This window comes from Ochotona princeps, chromosome 15 (assembly GCF_030435755.1).
Source record: "Ochotona princeps isolate mOchPri1 chromosome 15, mOchPri1.hap1, whole genome shotgun sequence".
Taxonomy (NCBI): Eukaryota; Metazoa; Chordata; class Mammalia; order Lagomorpha; family Ochotonidae; genus Ochotona; species Ochotona princeps.
Genome location: NC_080846.1, coordinates 40,018,915 through 40,034,292, shown reverse-complemented (window position 1 = coordinate 40,034,292; position 15,378 = coordinate 40,018,915). Strand labels below are relative to the sequence as shown.

The window sequence follows — 15,378 nt, the reverse complement described above, 5'->3', positions numbered from 1 at the left end:
CTCTCAAACATGCTGGCACTGAGTTGCCATACCCCCTAGGCTTCCATCCCCACAACTCTGACTAGAGAGGGAAAGCCTCTGTCCCCCTGCTCCAGTTAGGAAAGTCCCCAGGCGTGACTGGCCCGGCTTGGGTCTTGGCCCATTCTTTGGCCTGTCAGTGATTGCCCCAGCATGGTTAAAATCATCTGTTTCGGTCAGCGAAGGAGCATCATACCACCTTCTATCTAGATATCAGCATGGAGTCAGTTTGTGTATTGATAGCTCTTATAATAGTGCCTCCCACTTAGTAGTTACTCTAAATATCCGACCCAGCATCCTGCTTGCCATCACTGGACATCTCATCCTTGATAAATGTTGAAACTTGACTTGCTGTTTCCTACTGAAGAGATGATGTGAGCGATAGCCTGAAGAAGTGGTTGAAGCAATTTGTATTTGTTTAGAAGGTAATGCTGTAAAGAAGAGATGGGCATGGGTGAGTGTTCAGTGCAGTGGTTAGGCACTGCTTGGGATGGTTGTGTTCTGTGTTAGAGTGCTTGGGTCTCCTTCCCAGCTTTGCTGCCAGTCCCTGCTGATATACACTCTGGGAGGCAACAGTTGATGGCTCAAGTAGTTGTGTCCCTGCCATCCACAAGTAAGACCAAAATTGAGTTCCCAGCTACTGGGCATCTGGAGAATGGGTTAGTGGATGGGCGGGCTCTGCGTGGTTCTTCCTATCCCTTCCATGCCCCTTCTCAAAAATAAGTAATTTTTTAAATGTAAATTGGAGGCTGAGAACAGATAGTGGTGTAGGCATGTGGGTCAGGTACTGAGGAGAGTTATTGGATCCTGTGATGAGCCCACTCAAGGTGTGCTTAGCCAGAGAAGCAACGCCTTCATTAGTAAGCTCAACACTAAGCCAAAGTTAGTGCTACAGTGTTACAAGTTAAACCACCACTTGTGATGCCAGCATCCTGTATGGGTACCTGTGGAGTCCACACTGCTCCAGTTTCCATCCTATTGCCTGCTAATGTGCCAGGGAAGGCAGCAGAGGATGACTCAATTGCTTGGGCCCCTGCATCCCTGTGGGAGTCCCACAGAAAGCTCTAAGCTCCTAGATTTGCGCTGGTCTAGCTGCAGCCATTGCAGTCTTTGGGCAGTGAATCAGTGGGTGGAATATTCTGTCTTACCTCCTTTCTCTGTAACTCTGTCTTCCCAATAGTAATAATAATAAAATAGATATTTAAAAAACATTGAGTGTTAATTTCATTGAACAATAGAAAGAATGTTTCCTTTGCCTGTGGTTATTTGTCTAGAATGTTTTATGGGCCATTCCTTTCCAAAAAAGAAGGTGGATTTTCATAGCTTACATTCTTAGTGTACACTGTCATTGAAAGTAGTAGATGTGGACCTGGGAGGGGAAAGGGTAGAGGAAATTTTTGTAAGATTCATGTTTTTTTTTTTTTTAAGAAAATTTACCAAAAGAAAAATTAGAAGAGATTGATGTATTTATTGGAAAGGCAGAGTTGCAGAAAGAAGCGGCAGCAGAGAGAGAGAGAGAGTGAGAGAGAGAGAGAGAGAGAGAGAGAGAGAGAGAGAGAGATTGAGATTGTCCATTTTCCATCTGCTGTTTCACTCCCCAAATGATAACAATGGTTGGAACTAGGTCAGGAGCTTCTTCTAGGTCTCTCTGGTGGGTGCAGCCCAATGGACACTAATTATTCAGTTCTGATTGGAACACAGGATGTACCAGACCTGTAGGGTAAGATAGTGTTCATATACCTACCTGCAGGGAATGTTACCCAGGAAAAAGTTTCCTGCTTTCAGCCTCTGGACAATGAGGATGAGAGATCTAAGGTCACGGTCTCCAGGATTCTGTGATGATGTCACACTGCCTCGCCTCCAGTAGTTAGGGCAACTGGTGCAGAGCCACTGAAAATGTGGTTCTCTCCTGTCAGTCCAAGAGAAGGCAGTGATGGCCGAGCTCGGCACTGCTGTCTGCTTTGCACCCATTCTCTGTTTCTTGATAGTGGTGCCTGGATAGACCAGTCATCTGCCATTGTCCCTCTGTAAGTGCTGGAGTGGCCCTATTTCCAGTTCAGTAGTAGGCATTCACCTTGAGCATCTCTTTCCCAGAGAAGTCAGTCTTTCTCTCTTTTAATTAAGTAATTTAAAAAATTGTTGTACTGGACTCTAAGAGGAAAGACGGAGAGAGTGAGAGGTATCTTCTGTCTGTTGATTTACTCCCCAGCTGGCCACTATAGACAGACCTGAGCTGGTCTGATGCCAGGATCTTATTCTGGGTCTACCGTGTGGGTGTAGGTGCCCAAGGCCTTGGGCCAACCCTGCTTTTTTTCAGGCCATTAACAGGAATCTGGATCAGAAGTAGAGCTGCCAGGACTCAAACCGGTGCGTATGTGGGATGCTGGCACTGCAGGTAGAGGATTTTCTGGCTGTGCCATCCCAGCTAGATAATCAAGCTTGAAATCACAGGTTAGACTGAAGCCAGCAGCCAAAAGTTTCATCTGGGTGACAGGGACCCCAGGTACTTGGACTGAGTTCTACTGCTTCTATTATTAGCCAAGAGCTGGATTGGAAGTGGGACCTGGCTTTGCAGGTGGCAGTTTTACCCACTGTGCTGTATTACAGCCCCAAGAAAGGAATCTTGGGAGTGGCAGGCTTTTCCTCCTAAACTTTTGGGACACTGTGAGCAAAGAATCACCCTGGCCATGATATAATTTTAGAGAGGAAAGCTGTGAGATGACAGCAGTCTCCTTAAGTCGCGAGATTTGGTTTCTGGACACTGCCAAACCTGCAAGTCTTAACACTTGCGTGTATGTGCGTGTTAGAAGGAGAAATCATGTCATTCTTTTTAGTGTTCCATTTTTTTTCCTCATTCCCAAAATGTTGCTTTCTTAGAATGTCATGCTGAAGCAATGTGAAGTCCTGGAATAGTGGATTCTTTGTATTCAATTAAGACACACATCTTAGTCCCAACCTCAACCCTGCTGCTTAGTTTAATGAGTTTGGTTTTTGTGGAGATGCATATGTTCTCTCTGTTCCAGGTTTGCCTCATCCTCCCACTCCCTTTGCTGCTCTTGCAGATCAGAGCCGCTCCATGGCTCCTTGCCTCTGGCCTGTGTGCACTGCCTTCCAATTATAACCTAACTTGGCTTCCTTTCACTGTTCACCTTATTGAAGCTATTTAGGTTTCCTCAAGTGTGCAATGAGTCACTCTGCGCCTTTTACACACTGCTTCCTGTGTCTGGGCTGCCCCCTGCTCTCACCCTGGCCTCTACAATGCTGCCCTGCAGCTCTGCCTCGGAGGGGCTGCTGACCCTCTTGAGTGGAGCCGATCATGATTTCTTTTTGCTGCCACATTGTGCTGTTTATGAGATCTGTTTGTCCTCTTAGGCCTGTCTTCCTTATTAAACTTTGAAGGGTTTCATTCATGCTGGATCCTCTTGCCAGGCAAGAGGATAATTCTATGGATACAACAGAAAGTAGAGCAGAGAATTCTTAACTCTTAGGCGCCATCTCTACTGAAGGCAGCCAGCCAAACGAGGGGAAGAAATTAAGACAGAGACTGAGAGTATTGGGAAGTGCTGTGCTGCGTGTACAGGTCAGGGAGATGTATGAAGCAAGGTCATATATGAGCCAAGACCTGACTGAGAAGAATGTTCAGGATGGAGTGTGAGAAGCACATGAAATATTAGCTGTAGGGTGGAGAAGACTCTGTGAAGTTGTGCAAAATCTGCGGTTAAGTGAAACAATGAAAGGGTGATGAGCAGGCTGAAACTGTCCTCTAAGGTGCAGATATCCGGCAGAGATTGGGCATATTGTGTAGCAAATCCAGGGCTATTACACACTCATAGCAGTGTGTATGTGGCTTCACTTTCTTTGTCCCTTTTGATGAATGATTACTGTTCATAGTGGAACACCTTTATCTTGCTGGTGTTTATGTTTTTGAGGGACTTTTAAAATTTCTTTTAAGATTTATTTATTTGGAAGGGCAGATATGCAGAGAAAAGGAGAGACAGAGAGGAAGATCTTTCATTGATTCACTCCCCAAGTGACCTCAGTGGCTGGAGCTGAGCCAATTCGAAGCCAGGAGCCTAGAGCCTCTTCCGGTTCTCCCACGTGGGTGCAGGGTCCCAAGGCTTTGGGCCATTCTCGACTGCTTTCCCAAGCCACAGGCAGGGAGCTGGATGGGAAGCGGGGCTGCCGGGATTAGAACTGGTGCCCATATGGGATCCCAGCACAGCATGTTCAAGGCGAGAACTTTAGTTGTTACACTATTGCACTGGGCCTGAGGGACATTTTTTTTTTAAGATTTATTCTGTTGTTTGAAAGGCAGAGTCATAGAAGAGGGATAGAGAGAACAAGAAAGAAACAGAGACAAGTCTTCCATCCATTGGTTCACTCCCGCAATGGCTGCAATGGGTTAAGCTGGGCCAGACCAAATCTGGGGGCTTCTGCAAGGTCCTTCCCGTGGGTACAAGGGCTCAGGCTTTTCTTCCATCTTGCGCTGCCTTACCAGGCTATAAACAAGGAGCTGGATTGGAAATGGAGCAGCTGTGGCTTGAACCAGCGCCCATATGGGATATTAGCACTGCAGGTGGCAACTCAACCTTGCTGTGTAACAACACTGCCCAGGGGGTTTGCCCAGTTATTTTCTTATTGTTTGGAGTGATTCATGTGTAACTCTGCAGAGATGTTCCTGCAGGAGACTTCTTTGATCAATTATTTGGTTAAATTTAATGAGTAAGAATTTTATACTATTGGCAACTTGCTGTGTCTGTGCTCTCTGGCATGTTGACAGACACTACCTGATGTGCTTATTATATTCTGACTCATTGGGGTTTGAACAGCAGAGACCAGACTGACCACTGAGGCCCAGCCTGCCCAGTGTTTGTGCATCTTCCTGTGATTTCTCCCAAAGGTCTGCAGGATTAGAAGCCCTGGTTTCCCTCTGTTCCTAGACATGACGAAACTTGAGGCAGGGGAGGGTTTTACACATTTTGAAGCATCTAGAATATAAATCAGATGCCAGTTAACTTATTGTAAGAATACTAACTACCAAAGAGCCTAGGACATCTGAGTGTTTTAGTCGGGGTCTAAAACAGAGTATCTTCAGCAAGGGAAGTTTGTCCCAAAAAGTCTTGTTGGTTCATTTTCTTAGGATGGGATAGTAATGTGCGCCCATCTTCACCACATACGTGTATTTGTCAGGGAAAGTGCACAATAAGTTTTACTGGTAAGGAACTTGCTGGGACCGTGATGGAGACTCAGTGGCTCTTGCTCTTGGCCTCATTCTGCTGCTCCATACCTCCCCTTTTCGATGGAGTATCCTTCAGATGATGTAGTTAAGTTGGGTAGTTTCAGTAGAGAGGAGTTAAGAGCATTGGCTCGCTAGCATGGAGTCCTGGGCACAAAACCTGGGGCTTTAGTCTACCTCCCTAAAAAATGGTCACATGGAGGTAATTTACTCTTTTTGTGTTTGTGAAGCTTAACCATTAACGAACGTAAAAGTGTCAATTAGTGATGAATGTCAACTTTTTTTTAAAAATAATGATTTATTTATTTTAAAGTCGGAGTTTGAGGGAGGATGTGAGGGAGAAAAAGATCAGGCATCCGCTGGTTCACACCATAATGGCCAGGGTGGCCTGGGCTGGGTCAGGTGGAAGCTGGGACCTGGAGCTTCATCCAGGTCACTGATGTGGGTGGCAGGGTCCCAAGTACTTGGGACATCATCTATTGCTTTCCAGGGTGCAATGGCAGGGAGTTGGATTGGAACCGAATCTGCCAGGACTCAAACAGGCTCCCGTATGGGATGCTGGTATCGCAGGCATTTATTTGCTTAATGTGCTTCTTTACAATGCTGGCCCTAGTGTCAACTTTCACTGCTTTCCTATTCCAGTTCTTCCTCCTCAGGAAGTCACCTTTAGGTGCAGATTAGATGTAATTTTACATATTTACACATTATTTTAGAGGGTTGTGACTACTGGTAACTGTTATCCTGTACTGAATGTATTTTATGTATTTTATTATTAGAGGATAACTTTATTGCTAAAAGATTAGATATAAACATTTCTGCTTTTTAATTGGTATACTTAGATCCTTTAAATTTGTGTAACTAGTCCTTGGATTCGAATTAAGTCTGCCATCTTATTGTTTGACTTGCTTTCTGTCTTCTTAGTCATTGAATGTTTCTTCCTACCCCAACATTACTAGCCTTTTAGCCCTACATTGTCTCATTTTTTTGTTCAGTTGTAACCCCTAGAGGCAACAATAAAATTTGTATTATGATAGTTCATATATTTATATTAAGTTAGAACTTAATGAAAATGTATCTCCACTTAACAAATTCTTGGCAGTTTTACTCCCACATGTAAGTCCACAACACATCAAGCAGCCAATTTTCTTTGAAAGAAAATAAGAAAGAAATTTTATTTTGAACTTCACGTTTACCATTTTTGACATTGTGTAATCCCTGGTGTAGTAGATTCCTGATTCCATCTAGTATCATTTCTTTAGGTTGAAAACACTTCACTTACCTCTCCTTACAGTGCCATCTGCTGGTGATGACTTTTGTCAGGTTTCAAATGGATGTTTTTGGTGAGACATGTGTAATTTTAGATTGGAAGATGTCATTTGATGAGTAAATATTCAGCATGGAAGCTAACATGCCAGTCGGGTTGCCCATCGTGAAATGCCTAGGTTTGAACCAGGTTCCTCCACTCCCTTCCTGGCTTCCTGCTCATGCTCCTGCTGGTAGGTAGCAGCTGATGGCTGAAGCACTTGGGTCCCTTCCATCCATTTGAGACTGAGTTGTAGGCTCCTGGCTCTGGCTAGGCCATGGTTGTTGCAGTGATTTGAGGAGTAAGCCAACTGACAAAATACCTATCACTCTTTCTGTCTTTGGCTTTCACATATTAAAAAAAATGAAAATAAGTGAATAAAAATGAAAGATATCATTTTCTATAGTCTATGTATTAGCATTTGAAGATACAGAGCCAGTAGGTTATGTGTACAGATATTTAAGAAGGGATTTATTAGAAAAGTGGCTCCCGTGATCTTAGCAAGTCATCTGTAGGCTGAAGACCTGGAGTGCTAGAAGCAGAGCTCAGTTCCAATTGAAAGACCTCAAAGGAAGCCTCATGTTCTCAGAACGCCATCCCTACAGCAGCTCTGGTTGTTGATTTCTGTTTGCTCTGCCCAGTGAGCCCACTGATTACTTGGTTGCTCTGCATCTTTGCGCTAGGATTTGCAAAGTGCTCCTAGGGAGAAATCAGGTGGACTTCAGGCTTATCTCACGTTCAGATGGCTGTAATAATGCATAAAGATTGCTAGGAGAAAAGTAACTAAAAAAAAAAAGCAAGTACAAGAAACCAGTCTACCCAGTTCTCAAAACAGTATAAAACTGTACTAGTTAAAATATGATAATGATACAACATTAAGGAAATAGTTCAGAAGAAGAGAAGAGGAATCATATATATATGAGAGGTTGTTTTTCTGATAAAAATGATGTTTCCAATCAGTAGGGAAATAAATGGACTATTTTATGAAGGTAAGAAAGCAAGATTTATATTCAGAAAAAAGAACTTTAAGTTTCATTTCAATGCTATATATTTTTTAAAAATTGTAGGAGAATTAAGCAGCTTAGCATTGTAAATAACAATATGCTTTTTCTCTTAATGCATGGATAGTATATTTAAATTCATAGACACAGGATAAGTAGAATACATGTTTCTCCTCCCTTTGGTTTTTGAACTTTAAGTGTATGCCACGGACTTAAGTAATTTAAACTCAGTATTTGTCTCCCTACCCAGAACATATTATGAGTTTGTCCCTGGAGCCGAAGTTTACTGCAGGTGACACAGGGATGTGTCCATTGGTGTAAGGGGAAATTAATAGTTCAGATCTCTGGACAAATCTGATTTATTTATCACCATGCATCCAAATTTGCAGAATACTATAATAAAGCATCTATTGGAAGATATACCCCCCTTTAAAAAATTCCTTTTTTATTTAAAAGGCAAACTTAGAGAGAGAAGGGGGCTAGATAGGGAGAGAGAATGAGAAAGAGATCATCCATCCACTGGTTCACTGCCCAAATGGCTGCAGTGGCTGGAGCTGAGCTGATCCGAAGCCAGGAGCCAGGAGCTGCTTCCAAGTCTCCCACATGGGTGTAGGGTCCCAAGACTTACACCATTCTTGGCTTATTTTGTGGTCCATATACAGGGAGCTATATTGGAAGTGGAGCAGCCCAGGCTTGAACTGATGCCCCTATAGGATGCCAGTGCTACTGGCATAGGAGTAGCTTGCTGAGCTACCACGCCAGCCTCTATACTCCTTATTTTAAAATATAAATTTGATTTTTTTCTTTTTTTTTTTTAAAGATTTATTTATTTTATTACAAAGTCAGATATACAGAGAGGAGGAGAGACAGAGAGGAAGATCTTCCGTCCGATGTTTCACTCCCCAAGTGAGCCGCAACGGCCGGTGCACGCCAATCCAAAGCCGGGAACCTGGAACCTCTTCCAGGTCTCCCACGCGGCTGCAGTGTCCCAATGCATTGGGCCATCCTCAACTGCTTTCCCAGGCCACAAGCAGGGAGCTGGATGGGAAGTGGAGCTGCCAGGATTAGAACCGGCGCCCATATGGGATCCCGGGGTGTTCAAGGCGAGGACTTTAGCCGCTAGGCCATGCTGCCGGGCCCTGTTTTTTTTTCTTTTAAGATACTAGTTTGCAAGCTATATCAAACATTTTTCTTCAGTGATTTCGTGACCTGTCATTTATTCTAAATAAATATTCTTTTGTATTCAAAGGATAAAGCTTTGAATACAATATATTCAAAATATTTTCAGAGGTATTGCTTTTAGTATAATTTCTAGGGGTAGAAAGAAATAACCAATTTCCCAAATTAAAAAAGTGGTTTAAAAATTTATTTATGTAGATGTTAAAAGAGGAATATAATGTAGATGGGACATGATTTTAGTATAAGGGAATGATATATTAACAAAAAGAGTACACAGAAATTTAGATGTTAATTATGTTTTGAATAATGGGATTCTGGACTTTAAAAATTTTCATTGTCACCCTGTGCTAAAGTAATTTTTTCTCTGATTGAAAAAAAATGGGCAATATATGTATTGTTTTTGTTGGAAAACAATTATAAAATGTAAGATTTCTGTAGATCTATATTTTAAATGATCAATATTGTAGGATAACTTGTGTTTCTTTAAGAGGCCCTCCATCAAAAATAAATAAAAGCTAATAAACAGAACTTTCCAAGTCATGTTGCTTTTCTGACGTTAATTTTGAGGGGGAACCATTTGCTTTTAACTGTTGGTCGTTTGACGTGTTATGAGTGAGCTTTTGATCATTAGAACTGCAAAGCTTTTTTTTTTTTCCTGTTGGTAATAGATACTCTTGATTTACAATGGGATTGCATCATAATAAGCCAAGTACAATTTGACAGGCTTGTGAGTAAAACATACATTGAAATCAGCCAGTTGACTGAACATCTTATCCCAGTAACACAGCAACCAAAGACTGTCACCTGCTCACTCTTGATGGTGGTGCTGGCCGGGAGCTGAGGCTCACTGGCCCTGTTAGGATGAGAAAGCACGTCAGACAACCCTTTTTTTTTTCTTACTAGTTCATAGAAAGATGAGAATCCGGAATCTGAAGTACTAGATGTCTATTCCTTCATACTGTTGTAAAATTCAGAAACTGTTAAGTCAAGGATCATGTGTATAACATACAGTTTACCATTGTAACCCTAACTGTGTAAGCTAGTCTGTGACTTCAAAATACATTCAAGCTTTTGTGCTACAACAAATTGCTAAGATTTCAAACATCTACTGTCATTAGTTACATGTAATGTTAGTGTCAAATCCCTTAAAAAGTTTTTTTTAATTTTAATTACATTAATATCTACTGAGATAGGCACTGTGCCTAGGAAGAGAGAGTCAATGAGAGAGATGGGGCTCCCTGTTCATGTTGGGGAAGCAAATGTAGAATGCTTTGTGTAATGGTGAGGCTGTTGTGAACATGGGCTGCTCTAAAGTATATGGGGAACTAACGTAACTGAGAGATGCTTGAGGAAGGCTTTTCCTAAGGAGACCTTTTGAAGGGTGTGCAAAATCCTTTTATGTATTTCAAACAAAGTTAATGAGTAGGTGGCAGGTTTTGAGACACAGGGAACAGTGTGTAAAGAAAGACCCAAAGTTAAGAGCGAGGACCCAAGAGAAAATGATGGGCGAAGAATGAGGTAATGAGGAACAGGAGACAAGGGCGTGGGTACTGGAGGGCTCACTGTAAACACAGGCGAGGATGTCAGATTGTTTCATCCAAGGGATATGTGAAAGCACCAAAGGGTTTTAAGCAGAAAAGTGATCCAATTTGATTTAAAATTTAATGATCACTTGCAGTTTGTGGAGAATGGACGAGTGCAAGGTCAGTCGTTCTTTGAGATGGGTTACCAGGGGTAACAGGTTGAATGTGGAGAAGTATAAGAGAAAGACCACTAGGAAAAACTCCTAGGCTTCAGGGTTGAAAAACCATTTATGGGAAAATGAGTACTTTGGGGAGAAAAATAAGACCAGATTTGGATAAGTTTCAACTTGGAGGTGCCAACAGGCAAGATGCCCAGTAGGCAGTTGAACTTTTGCATGGACATCCCAGGAGATATGTGAAGGCCCAATGCAAAGTTGGCATGTTTCATGGCAAACTTAATTTTTTTTATTTTCTTTTATCTGCTTTTTAGCTCTCAGCATTTGCAGGAAAGTATCCTATTATTACAGTCAACAGATGGTTTTGCTTCCAATGCTAACCAATACTTTTAACAGCATAAATATGTATTCATTTGATTGAACTTTACTACTAGTATGTTAAAGCAAAGCAAACTCTGAGACTGCCAGGTTTTTAAATTGCTCAGTAAAAATATTACATCTGAATGAAACCAACTCCTTACATAAGCAAAAAATGGTGGCCAGTACAGTTTTGAGCTTAACAGCAGGGCAGTTGAAGAATCAGCCCTAGAATTCTGTGCTCTGCTCTTACAAGGCAGTCTCGTTTCCATCTTTTTACTGCATTTTCTCCTGTTGAAGAGCTGTTGACTGCAGAAATTCTCTTACACATGATTTGGGTTGGCCATGGAACTGTACCTACCCTGTTTGATCTCAATCCTGGGCACTGAAAATATATTTTTAATAGAATATTTAATAAGAAACATCCAAAGGAGCATTTGAAAGCATATTAGAAATTTCCATGGCTCATGGACCCTTTTGGTTTTCTGAAACAAAGATCAGAATAACACTGATTGTGCATATAGGCTTAGAACTTTATATACTTTAGGAACTCCTGGGTTTCAAGTGAAAAAAAAAAACTCTAGTTATATAATCTAGTCTTATTCTCAATGACCTGTAAAACAGTTTTTTTTTTTTTTATTGGAAAGTCAGATTTTACAGAGAGGAGGAGAGATAGAGAGAAAGATCAGAAAGCTGGAGCTGAGCTGATCTGAAGTCAAGAGCCAGGAGCTTTTTCCGGGTCTCCCCCGTGGGTGCAGGGTCCCAAGGCCATGGGCCATCCTTTACTGCTTTCCCAGGCCACAAGCAGGGAGCTGAATGGGAAGTGGAGCAGTCGGGATACGAACTGGTGCCCATATGGGATCCTGGCAATTGCAAAGTGGAGTTTTACTAGGCTATTGCACCATGCCCAAGTGTTTTTTTTTTGTTAAAGATTTATTTATTTTTATTGGAAAGACAGATTTACAGAGAGGAGAGATAGAAAGATCTTCCACCCATTGGTTTACTCACCAGTTGACTGCAATGGCCACTGAGCTGATCCGAAGCCAGGAGCAAGGAACTTCTGGGTCTCTCATGCTGGTGCAGGGTCCCATCCTTTTGGTCATCCTCTATTGTTTTCCCAGCCAGAAGCAGGGAGCTGGATGGGAAGTGGAGCCGGCAGGACATGAGCCGACACCCATATGGGATCCTGGCATGTGCAAAGTGATGATTTAGCCACTGGACCTTTGCGCTGGGCTCTTATAAACCAGTTTTTCAAGAAAGAAGTTCTAGAATTTCTTCATTCTTTTGAATGAGTACCAATGCATTTTAAAGGATTCTATTGTAGTTCAGTTAGCTTCCCAATTGCCTTACAGAGAATCCTTGCCTGCCAACTCCATGATTCACTGTTGACTGAAATAAAGTCTGTCTCATTGACCACACACTCTTAAAAGTTTCAAAGGCTTGCTGGGTGGTACTGAGATAGAATCAGAAATCTACTAATGTCTTGGTATTTTTTTAAATCCTCTTAACATCCTTAAAATTAACAGTTCAGTTAGGTGTTATTTAACCGTAACAAGTAGGAGTCTTTTCTTGATCAAAGATAGGGCAAAAAGAAGCTGGTGCAATTAGTGCTAAGCCATTTTTCATGTATCTAATTAACATAAGGAGGAGGAGGCAATAGGAACTGCCATTCTCAGGGTCAGGTTGTATGCAGTAGTTATTATGTAGTGCCCTGGGCTGGAGGCCCTTAACCTTGAGTCCTGTTGGTTGTGTGAATTTCGAGGTGACAAACTTCTCCAATTCTGGTACCAGCTTTGTGCCAGTCCCTTTCATTTCTTCAGCACTGGGGTTTTCTCCTAGGTTGTGGACCCTCCCGCTCAGGATGAGTTTTTAGGTTGCCCCAGGATAACTTAGTGCTTTTCCTTATTTGTAAGTTTGTTTAAAATTTTATTCTATGGAACTTCTGCTAGCGAAATGCCAGGTTTTTGTAATGTTTCTTCAATCAAAACTGTTAATATTTTTTGAGCCCTGTTTCCTTCCTTCTCACTACAAGAAAAATCTAATAAGGATAGATATTTTTCTTATAAACTTATAAAAAAAAGATTATTTGAAAGGCAGAAAGACAGAGAAGCACATTAGTAGGGAACTGGATGAGAAGCTGGACAGCCAGGATTAAGCACACCTATGGCATACTGGTATCGCAGGCAGTGCCTTAACTTGCTGTGTTACCCTGCCAGCCAGAGGGCAGGTAGATTATTCCTGTTACTTTATTCCTTATATTTTATATTCCATGTTCTTATATCCATATTCCTATATGCCTGTTACCAAGGGCAGTGCCCAGTGCTGAATCCTGGCAGTTACTCAGCAAATCATTGAATGAATCCATGAACATGTGTCTTCCCACAAACTTTGCAAGGCTGGGAACAATGTCTGCTTTATTTAGGGACCGTAGCAGTACACATGAGTTTTTAATTGAAGAATGGTTAGTAGCCTTGTAAGAGTCCTACCTCTTAGTTCCCCTCGCTTTAGAAACCACAGAAACCACACAGAACCTTCTGGGATCTAAATCATTTGACCAGCAGAAGAAACCTTCCTTTTCATCAGTCTTAAGCCACATGTTTCATGGCTCAATTCCAGCCCTCGCCTATGACTGTGACTCTGACAATTACAGATCCTCTAGTTATTCTTCTTGAAATTGAACTAAACAGTAAGAGCTGTTTTATATATGGTTCCTTTGGAGAATAAATGGGTTTCTAGAAAGTAAAGCATTAAGAACTGCTGTAGGACGTAAAGTTCAAAAACTTGGATGTGCTGATGGTGTGGTGATGATGTGGAATGTTTTTGTACTTTACAATCATTGAATTATTCTACTATTTTGCTTCATCTTTGCTTTCTCAAATTGAAGAATCATCTAGAAATTTAAATATTTTGTTATTCAAAATATTCTCATTAAGTGATTATCTTAATCTAGGCTTAGTATGAAACATAATTTGATCTACTGTATTAACTGTTTATCATTATTAGGAAAACTTTATTTTCATGGGGATACTGAATCGATTTTTTTTCCTACCCAGAATCTGTTTAATGTAAGTTTTCTCTATCTGAAACATTTTCTATGATATTGTCTTTTACATTTGAATATTCCTCACTTATTTTTTGGAGGACAGGATTAATACAATATTACTTGTTATTATAAGATCAGAATAAACTACCTGCCATGGGAAGGTTTCCTTTGCAAAGTTAGTTTCTAGAATTTTTTCAGAGTATTTCACACAGGACTTAACTAAGCACCTGTGTGTCTTTTTTTGGTTTCTTTGTTTTTCATGTGGTGAGTCCGTAAATGCTATATTCATAGTTTCTGTAAATAATAGTTATTTTTAGGCCAGGCTTGCCAGGAGGGAAAACAAAAAGAAAAGCATTCAGTTCTATTCCACACCCTGAGTTGATCACTTAAAGTAATCTTGACTGGGCATAGAGGGAGTCTAGAAGTAAAATCAAATAGCTTTAGCCTGTGACCTAGATATGTCTTTTTTTGGTTTTGTTATTGCTAAGATATTAGTAATAAAAATACTAATTATAGCTTAATAGTCTAGTTTTTCACTTTCTATGTGATGACTTGCTCTTGAACATTTAGAGTTATAAAAGATCCTTGAAAAGATTCTATTCTTAAGGGAATAAAAAGAATAAAACAGTGAAAATGATGTCTGAGATTTCTCTCTTGCTTTTTAGTGGGGTGATAGTAGTGTCATGAAGGAATTTCTGTTCTGTGTAAGCAAACTGTCCTGTTTTCAGCCCGTTGGAGCGCTCTGACTCCCAAAGCCTAAGAAGCTAGAGACTTGGAAAGTTAGGTTTTTGTGTTGGTGATTTAACTTAACTTTAATTCTTAGCACACCAGCTCTTAAGAAAAAATGCTTCCCCATAGGGTTGGTAGGATGAGTAATGAAGGCTCTCTTGAATCCTGAAACAAAATGGAATAAAATACTTCACACAGATCACATAGATGCTTTTAAAGTAGTTGGTTTGGAAAAGTAAACTTAAAACTTGGGACAGTACAAATAAAGTAGTTGGTGCAGAATTGAATCAAAAACTTCGTAGAGCACTAAATACAACTAAAAATTTGAATGGAAGAGTAAAAGAAAAACAGAAACTTTGATTAGTCTCCATAGTGTGTGTGTGTGTGTGTTTTAAGTACTTACAGTTAGAATTTTATTCTTACATTAGAAACGAAACCAGCCCTGAGAAGCTGTAAACCCATGTGACTGTGAAAGGTGTGAGCACTGGAAGTATCCATTGTGGAAGGTTAAACTGGTTTATCCCAAAGGGACACAAAGACTACTCACACGGAAGTCATCAGTGGTGACCCTGACAGCATGTACCACTTGGAAATGGGAAGTGTAAAATGAACTTCATGGAACAAGAAATACTCCTGAACTCTTTGCAAGGGAATATAGACAATAAGAAATAGAGTATGCCTTACATTTTAGGAAGACAGGTTTACAGAAGAGAAGCCCAAAGCCAGGACTCTGAGACAGTGTTGAAATTTGCTTTTGGAAGATTCTCATTTTACAATGTTTGAATGGACTCTCCTGCTGTATAGTTTCCTTTA

At 41.0% G+C, this 15,378-nt stretch overlaps 1 protein-coding gene across 5 annotated transcripts in view; it reads left to right on the top strand.

Annotated features, from left to right (window-relative positions):
- POC1B (POC1 centriolar protein B) overlaps window positions 1-15,378 on the top strand; it is a 164,625-nt gene that overhangs the window by 25,898 nt on the left and 123,349 nt on the right. The gene's annotated exons all lie outside the window — the stretch shown is intronic.